At 41.9% G+C, this 9,396-nt stretch overlaps 1 long non-coding RNA gene across 1 annotated transcript; it reads right to left on the reverse strand.

Annotated features, from left to right (window-relative positions):
- Positions 1-1,279: 1,279 nt before the first annotated feature.
- On the reverse strand, positions 1,280-8,943 carry LOC137143070 (uncharacterized). Its single transcript, XR_010917098.1, has 3 exons — positions 8,890-8,943; positions 2,198-2,296; positions 1,280-1,400 (listed from the first exon to the last, which is right to left on the reverse strand). It is a non-coding gene; the product is annotated as an uncharacterized lncRNA (long non-coding RNA).
- Positions 8,944-9,396: the final 453 nt, after the last annotated feature.

Here is a 9,396-nt window from a genome sequence, read left to right on the forward strand (position 1 = left end):
AACAAAAGACATGATGCAGGGCCACATTAAGCTTGCAGCTAAATGATAGGTATGGAACACAAGGCCTTTGTGTGATATCAGGAGCTCAGTGTTCCTCTATCCTACCCAGCCTCAGATAGCTGGAGGGGACTGCTGACTGCCTCAGACAAGTTGTGGTTATCTGGTTCTAGCTGAAACTGCAACATCTTTCTTCACATCTGAGTCACAAATCTGGGAAGCCTTAGAAGGAGAAACTGCTGAGACAGATGCAGTTCACAGGAAAGATTTGATGTATTATTTCTTAACTTTTACCTGCCTGATTGTGGTAAATTTTTAACACAGGGACAGATAAATAAAAATAAAAATATATAGAATGTGTACCTGCTTTGTGGTAAATCTTAGACTTCCTGCCATATTTTTTCACTGTGTACATCATTGTGCAGCTAGTTCATCTGTTAACAAGGTTAACATACAGAAGCTAGCAACACATACGGTAGGCTGTATTAACTTTCTCAGTAGGAGAAAAACAAATCAGGAAGTGAACAAAGCAACACTGCCGACTTGATTTCCACCTTTACTTGGTTCTTTTCTGTATATTTATTAACCCACTCTCTGCTCTTTAGGAGAGTAAATGTTGCTGTTCATATATCTTTACTATTGGGGTCCCTTATCTCATTTAGATTATGTTCATTGCCATGGTCTCTATGAGCCCTGTCATCTATGGATTCGGCATGTGGTACACATGAAATATATCTGTATTTATTTAATTACTCAACAATTGATCTGAGGAGGTTTATTTTTATGGAAATCAAATATTTGCAAAAGGAAACAGAGTGACCCATAAAAAGACTGACTCATAAACACTTGGAGTTTATATAAGGGGACTATTTATAGTAAACAGAACTGGTTGGGAACTTTTTTTTTTTTTTTTTGGGCGGGGGGAGGAGGAGGAGGCGGGAAATGGCTTTTCATCAGAAAATGTTGCTGTGTAAAAGCCAAAATTCTTTTCAGCAATGCATTGGTTAGGATGAACCATTCATCAGGAAAGGCTTCTCAAGTCCCAGATGGAATTTCTAGTGTTTTTAAATAACTGGACTAGCCAATAGCCCAGGGGTTAGGGCATTCAGCTGAGAGGGAGGTGACCTAGGTTCAAGTCCCTGCTCCGCCATTCTCCCACATGAGTTGTTCGGCTTTTGTAAAATTAAATATTCATGGGGCCAGAAAGACTATTGCCTAGTGGTTATGGCACCCACCTCAGGAGGTGGGAGGTTCAAGGGCCTACTTCGAATCAAGCAGGGCAGGGACTTGAAGCTGGGTCCTCCACATTCCAGAAGAGTACCCAACCTTTTGAAGTATTGACTGTTGTGGGATGGCTCTCTCATTTTTCAGGAAAAACTTTGAAAGGTCGTAGTTTCATACCACTGCAGAACAGGAGAATGTTTGTCATGGCATGGGAAAATCATTTTCCAGACAGCTCTAATAATAAATTAATTGATAATGGTTTTGCTGTATTACTCTAAAACAGCTCAAAAAAGTATATAACACTAGGAGACTAGTATTATCTACTAAAACTGCCTACTAGGAGACGTGAAAGAGCTGATTCTGACTTCCCTTTAACTGGCTCAGGGCCGTGGGCAAGAATTTAAATTACAGTGCTTTTGGAGGGGGCACACTCTGTGCTGCCCCCCTTCCCTTCCTAGGAGCACGTGCAGAGCTCTTCCGGGGCCTTGTTGGGAGGGCGTGCACAGAGCTCCTCTGCTCTTCCAGGGTCCTGGTGGGGAAGGTGGGCACTCCTCTGCTCTTTCGGGCCCCAGAGAAGGGGGCAATGTGCCTCCCTGCCAATTATTGCTTGATCTTATTGCCCTTGCTTGCTCCCCCTTGTGCACATCCCTGAACTGGCTTTACACCACTGTAACTTTGCCAGTTCCAAATGGGTTTTTTCTGATTTATAGCTGCTTAGGTCTTCAGAATTAGGCACAAGAGTTCTTTGGTATTGAAACATTTTGTTCATGTGCAATGAACTAAATAGACACTCCCTAAACATTAAGTAATTGGTATGTTTTTAGTGATGGGCAAAGTCCAGCAATTTGTGGGCTCAGTTTGGGTAAGTCTTGATTTGGGTGCTTATTCTAAGCTTTGAGAACCACCCTCCAGCCCCCAGATCCTTCACTTCTTAGACAATACCTCCCTCCAAGAAGCCCACAGCTGGTTGTCACACCTGCAGCAAGTTTTTTGGAACAATTATCCACTCCTTTGCTCTTTTGGCAGGTCTTTAAGGGATGACTGTCCAGTCTGCCTCACGTTCTTCCAGCAGACCCTTTTGGGAAAGAGAGAGTGTCAGTGAATTCTCTCCCTTCCTCCACCAGGGGAGATGAGTGGTGGAACCTGGTGGCCCTTCTACTGTGGTTCCATTCACTCTTCCCAGTACTTGTCACTGCATTTCTAAAATCTCAATCAAGTTCTGAGAACTTGGGATTTTCAAAAGCATATTGTGTCCTGGGGTATAAATACAGTGGAAGGGTATATGAAGACACAGCAATAGGACATACTACAGGATTTATTGGGTGAGAAGAAAGAGCTCCATTCCCCTTCCTCGTATTATATAAAGCTCAAATACAAGATTTTATTAACTCAATGTGCCTCTTCACTGTTTATTTGCTTTCCATTATGACTTACTTACATCTTGGTAAGATAACCCATGGGAATACAAAACGTCTAAATTTACTATGACTATTAGTAAAAAAGGCAAAATTGGGAAATATATCTGATATGGCTCCGACACAATGTTTTGTGTTAAAACACAATACAAATGGGGCTAGAAAAACACAGAGTATTCTGAAGAGTGATATTGTGAATACTCACATTTTCATCCCTCCACTTTTAAATCAAAGCTTCTTATATTTTGGTGCTGCAAAATGTAACTGCTATTATAGCCTTTTTTTTAAAGCAATAAATTATAGCACAGTATGGTTTAGTAGGCTATTATTGCATTTGTTGGGTCTTATCTGATGCATGAGGCCAAAGGCTGCATACCTTCAATCACTCTAGGAATACACCACTAGCCTACTAGACATAACCGGGCATGACTTATTACTTAAATAAGAGTGCAAATTTTAAAACTATGGCAAAAGGCAAATGAAACATGGACAATGGTTAGACTTTAAATACCAAGAACTTTTTGTGTATTGCTGTTCCATTAAAAATAGCTTCTAGGGAAAGAAACAAACTTAAATATTCAAAAGGAATCAACCTAATAGCTTTCTTTGACAGGGTAACAATCCTTGTGGATGGAGGGGGGGAAGCGGTAGATGTGGAATACCTTCACCTTAGTAAGGCTTTTGATACAGTCTCACATGACCTTCTCGTAACAAAGTAGGGAAATACAACCTAAATGGAGCTACTGTAAGGTGGGTGCATAACTGGTTGGAAAATCATTCCCAGAGAATAGTTATCAGTGGTTTACAGTCGAGCTGGAAGGGCATATCGAGTGGGGTCCTGCAGGAATCAGTTCTGGGTCTAGTTCTGTTCAATATGTTCATTAGTGATTTAGATAATGGCAGAGAGTGTACACTATTAAGTTTGCGGACAATACCAAGCTGAAAGGGGTTGCAAATGCTTTGGAGGATAGGATTAAAATTCAAAATGATTTGGACAAACTGGAAAAATGGTCTGAAGTAAATAGGATGAAATTCAATAAGAACAAATGCAAAGTACTCCACTTAGGAAGGATCAGTTGCACAAAAAATAGGAAATGACTGCCTAAGAAGTAGTACTGCAGAAAGGTATTTGGGGGATTATGTTGAATCACAAGCTAAATATGAGTCAATAGTGTAACACTGTTGCAAAAAAAGCAAATATTCTGGGATACATTAGCATGGGTGTTGTAAGCAAGACACAAGAAGTAATTCTTCTGTTCTACTCCATGCTGATTAGGCCTCAGTTGGCGTACTCTGTCCAGTTTTGGGCACCACATTTCAGGAAAGATGTGGCCAAATTGGAGAATGTCCAGAGAGAGCAACAAAAATGATTTAAGGTCTAGAAAACAGGACTTATGAGGGAAGATTGACAAAATTGGTTTTGTGTAGGCTGGAGAAGACTGAGGGAGGACATAAGTTTTCAAGCACCTAAAAAGGTTGTGACAAGGAGGAGGACAAAAAATTGTTCTCTTTAACCTCTGAGGATAGGACAAGAAGCAATGGGCTTAAATTGTGGCCAAGGCAGTTTAGGTTGGACTTTCGGAAACATTTCCTAACTATCAGGGTAGTTAAGCACTGGAATAAATTGCCTAGGGAGGTTGTGGAGTTTCTATCACTGGAGATTTTTAAGACAGGTTAGACAAACATCAGTCAGGGATGGTCTAGATAATACTTAATCCTGCCTTTAGTTCAGGGGACTGGACTAGAAAACTTCTTGAGGTCCCTTCCAGTCTTATGATTCTATGATTTTTTGGTACAATAGGTGGCATCAGAACACTAAGGAATATACTTGGCAGAAGCAGTAACAAGTTGTAGAGACTATTGGTAGCAATTCCACTAGTAACTTAGGTTTGATTTCCAGATTGTATGTCACTTCTCAGTGATGAGATGTTAGCTATGCAACATGGTGAGTCACAAAAGCTCTAAATTGGCCAATATGTTCATGATTTTGGACAATCAGTGGGAAAGCTGTACTTACATTTTTTTTGTCTTGTTCTTCTGTTTAAAAGAGCCCAAGCAAAACAATGGTTCCCAAAACACTCGGGCTTTGAGATGTCTGAAACCTGGATAGCCTCCTTTGAGTTCACTTCTGTTTTTATGGAATCAGTGTGGATATAAAAAAAGACCAAACAAGCAGAATTTTGAATTTTCCTCTGCTTATTTTATAACCATAAGCATTGTACTAAAGTAAAGTATTGGCAGAAACAAAGCATCAGAATTGCAGACACCCGAAGTCTGTGCTGACTAGTGTGATAGGAGTTCTACTATTGCTTGTGAAAGTGGCACACTATTCTCTTCATCACTGCACTGGGCAGGAAGTTACTTTCCTCTTTCATACTCTGCTCCCTTCCTATCAGGTATTGCTAAACAAAAGCTATCCTTCAAGCACAACTGGAGACTTGAGCCCCAATCCTGCAAACTGCACCGCACAGACGCATACATCCATACCGGTAGTGAATTTAGTACATATGCTCGTCAATTGGATAATTACATTTTCTTATGAAAGGCATTTTTACAGGTGAAGTGCAATTAGCCATAGGGCTTGTTGATATATTGACATGAGGGGAAGTATGTTCTACTTTTTATTCATACAGTATTGAATTAAATCTTTACCTTCCTATCAGTGTGGCCAGCTTCTGACCCCAGACTATAGGATGGTAACAGGCTAATCTACTGCCTTGATCTGAGATGGTGCATCTGTCACCTGCCACCCAGTGGAACTACAATGACTTTACTTAAGGCTAGCATTAGACACAAGAAGTAAAACTATCTGTGCTTTTAACTTTTCCTGTGGGTTGCGTAGTATATTTTCATATGAGAAGAGGAATAGAAATTAAGCCCATCATTGGCACTCCTGTAGCACTTTTAATCATCAGGGAGTATTAGCGAGATTAACTAATCCTTACAATATTGTGAGGTAGGTAAGTAATATCCCAGTTTTACCTTTGGGGATACTGGTGATTAAAGAGAGATTAAAACACCAATCATGCTCACACTGAATTCAGTGGGAGCAGAAGCAGGTCTAAAATGACTATCCAAAGCTAAAGGGGAAAGAATGTCAGAGCCAAATGGAGTCCTTGATGGATGACTGAAAGGGAATTGAGTGTCCTTTTATTTGGGTCAGTGAAGGTTGCCAATATGAAACTCATGCTAATTAAAACATGCCATAGATTACATTGCATGTCTTCCCCTCTGTTCCAGTGTGGCCTATTGATCCAGTAGGTGTTGGAGGGGGAAAGATGTAGCGTAACTTCCTACATCCAGTAGTCTGTGAGTCCAGAGAGCTGCACTTTCAAGGGCTCTGAGGAGGGTTGTATCTTCTAATTTTCAGCTTTGGGGAGAACAATGGTGTCTTTGAGTTCCAGAGGAGTAGCTGTGTTAGTCTGTTTTTAGCAAAACAGCGAGAGTTCTGTGGCACCTTAAAGACTAAAAAATCTACTTGGGCATAAGCTTTCGTTGGCAGAAACCCACTTCGTCGGATGCATGAAGTGGAAACTTCAGTTAGGTAGGTATATATACACATGCAAGGATGGGTGAGTTACATCACAGTGAGGAGGGCAAGTGTTAACAAGGTAATTCAGTCAGGGTGAATGAGGCCATTCAGAACAGTTGATGAGAAGGTGTGAATGTCAAAGAGGGAACATTATATTTTGTAGTGGGCTAGCCACTCCCAGTCTCTATTCAGACCTAGTCTAATAGCGTCAAGTGTGCATATGAGTTCCAGCTCTGCAGTTTCACTCTGGAGTTTGTTTTTGAAGTTTTTTTGTTGAAGTATGGCAACTTTCAAGTGTGTTACTGAGTGTCCAGGGAGATTGAAGTGCTCTCCTACTGGTTTTTTAATGTTACCATTCCTGATGTCTGATTTGTGTCCATTTATTCTTTTGCGTAGAGACAGTCCAGTTTGGTCAATGTACATGGCAGAGGCGCATTGTTGGCGCATGATGGCGTATATCACATTAATAGATGTGTAGGTGAATGAGCTCCTGATGGTGTGGCTGATGTGGTTAGAACCTATGATGGTGTCACTAGATGGTGTCTTTGTCCCTCACACCAGATTTCTAGTGGACTAGTGGGAATCATTTGGAGGCTACAGGGTGAGGAACATAGGTGAGGATAACAGTATAACTGTACTGTAACAGGGCTGAGGAAATAGATATGCATAACTTGTGTGTGTAACTTCAGATTGTATGCGACAATTCAGAAAGCACCCCCACCCCACTTTTTTTGCATTTATTCTTAGTCTAGCATTAGCTATATTTTCCTGGAAACAGGGAATCTGTTTGTAAAGGTTTATCTAATCCTGAAGTTTATTCCCTCTCTCATGTAGGTTGCAGACCTCTATAAGAGAGTGATTACACACTTTTCTTGTGAGAAATGATTGTCACAGAACCTTGTGATCTACTTACTGGTGGGTTAGCACAGCCAGGCTGAGTCACCAGAATGAGGACACCCAGCAGGAGCTCAATAAACAGAGCCACATTACTTCTTACTGAAAGAGTGTATAGAGGAGCCCTTCCTTCCCCCACATGCCTGGTGAAGCTAGTACAGTTTCCTACCACACTTCAAGCAAGAAGCATTGCCTCACACCTAACTCCCTTCCAATTATTTCTTCAGAAGGGGCCCTCCCCACCCCCATATCTGGATGATCCATGCCCTTTAGAGGCTATCATGGATGTGCCAAGAAAAAACGACACATCCAGCCAGCACAATAATTCTTTACAATATAATCTCAAATAGAGAATTAACTGGAATTGGTCCACAAATTTGCAATAATTAATTTCATTCTGAATTGTCCTAAAAGTTCTGTGGCACACATTACACACAGTAGGCAGGAAACACAAGTTGGGTTTATACAATATCCTCCATGCTGTATCTTAAAAATGGTAGTGAGTTCACAGTGTGCAATTTTTTCCATGAAATAGCAGTTCTTTATTTGATCTCCATTTCTAACAGACTTCAAAATTTCAAACCCATAATAAGTCTGAAATTCTTAGTGTTCCCCTGCCATGTTTTCAAGATCTCTAGGTAAGATTCTTAAATGTGAGTTCCAAAGGGGTAGCCGTGTTAGTCTGTATACAACAAAAACAATGAGAGTCCTGTAGCACTTTAAAGACTAACACATATCTGCAGGCATAAGCTTTCATGGGCTGCAGCCCACTTCATCAGATGCAGGTGTTAAATTTGAGTGTTTCAGTTCTATACTTTTCCTCTCTGTTGGCCGATGCATAACCTCATTTTTTGAAATCTTATTGTTCAAACTTAATAAGGCTCTTTGATTTAATATAAAAATAAGTCAGAAGAAAAAGAAACAATGTCTCTGTGTGTGTGGCTTCCCTGATGTTAGTAGTGGCAGAGCCAAATAGGAGCACTGACAAGGGTTTAGAGGTTTGGGAAGAAAAGACAACACAGCAGAATCCCCTTCAAGTAATTACACTAATTTAGGCAGCTTGTTATGGCTCACTAAGGCTCTGCACGCCTTGTGGCTTAGAACTGTTAGTTACTCCATGCAGATTCTCATTTTAGATTTAAGGAATATGCTAACAGTTCTTTAGTATACAATGAAATTTTCCATTAGCAACTCAGTCTACATATAATAGTACTTCTGTGACTGCTGTGATATTTTGCCTTCCCCCCCAAAAAAACAAACAAACAAAACAAAAACAAAACAAAACAAAACAAAACAACCATGGCTGAACACAGGGTAAAGGCAGCTAATAAAATAATATTGGCTTACCGGTACACCAGGCAGACTCCAGCTATTTTGTTAGTTTAGAAATGCCAGCCATTTTTGTAAGCGGTTATAAGAGGACCATTCTTAGTGACAATTGAGGAACATGTCTTTGTGAAGTGGACAAGTGCATTTGAGATTGTCACATGGTGAACTCACCACTACGGCACCTCCTGCTGATTGTCCTGGGGATTAACTTTGCTCACTAGTGCACCCCCTGCTGGAGACTCACCACCATCACTTGTTCTCCAAGACCCACATCATTCCCAGGACCACAGCCTCCTCTTTAGTGCCACACTCTGTTCCCTCACCCTTCCAGAATCCTCAGTCTGCTGTGTAGCCACTTGCCTCAATGGCTACTGCAGCCAATTGTCCAGCCTCTTCTCCATGGTGAGGGTGGACCCAGGTCCACCCACTACTCCAGGTTCCGGCCCAGGGACCCTGTAGATGGTAGCCACTTGCTGCATCCCTCTAATTCCTCCGTACCTTTCCCTGGGCCACTTCCCTGCAGCCTCAGCACCCTCTTCACCCTTGTCTCAGGGCCTCAGCCTACAAGTCTCTGTCACTGGCCAAGAGCTGTCTTTAGCTCCACTGGTCCCTGCCTGCAACACTGCTCTGTCCAGGAGGCCAGCTGCTCTAAGCCTGCAAGGCAGGTAGTCCTCCCACCTCAAGCTCCAAGGAATGACTGCCTCTGTTCTGCCCTGCAGCTCCTCCTATATGGGCCTGCCTGGCCACAATTGGCTGCTCCTTACAGCTCCCTTCCTATTGGTTGCTTTTCATGCAGTCCTCCTAGAGCTCTATTAACCTTTTAGCAGCCAGTGTGGGGCAGACGCCCCATCATACACCCTCCCCCTTAACCTCCCCCAGTCTTATCTTCCCTGCTTTCCTGCAGCTGTGCTCACAGGGTGTCCCTCTCCTGTCTTAAGTTTCCCACTGTTGGTGTTTTTGTGCCCTCTTGCGCTACTTATAAGGCCAGCTTGGTGGCTTTCAGCC

The sequence above is a fragment of the Emydura macquarii genome, unplaced genomic scaffold, assembly GCF_026122565.2.
Source record: "Emydura macquarii macquarii isolate MOO-44397 ecotype Brisbane River unplaced genomic scaffold, CSIRO-AGI_Emac_v2 contig_3295, whole genome shotgun sequence".
Lineage (NCBI taxonomy): Eukaryota > Metazoa > Chordata > Testudines > Chelidae > Emydura > Emydura macquarii.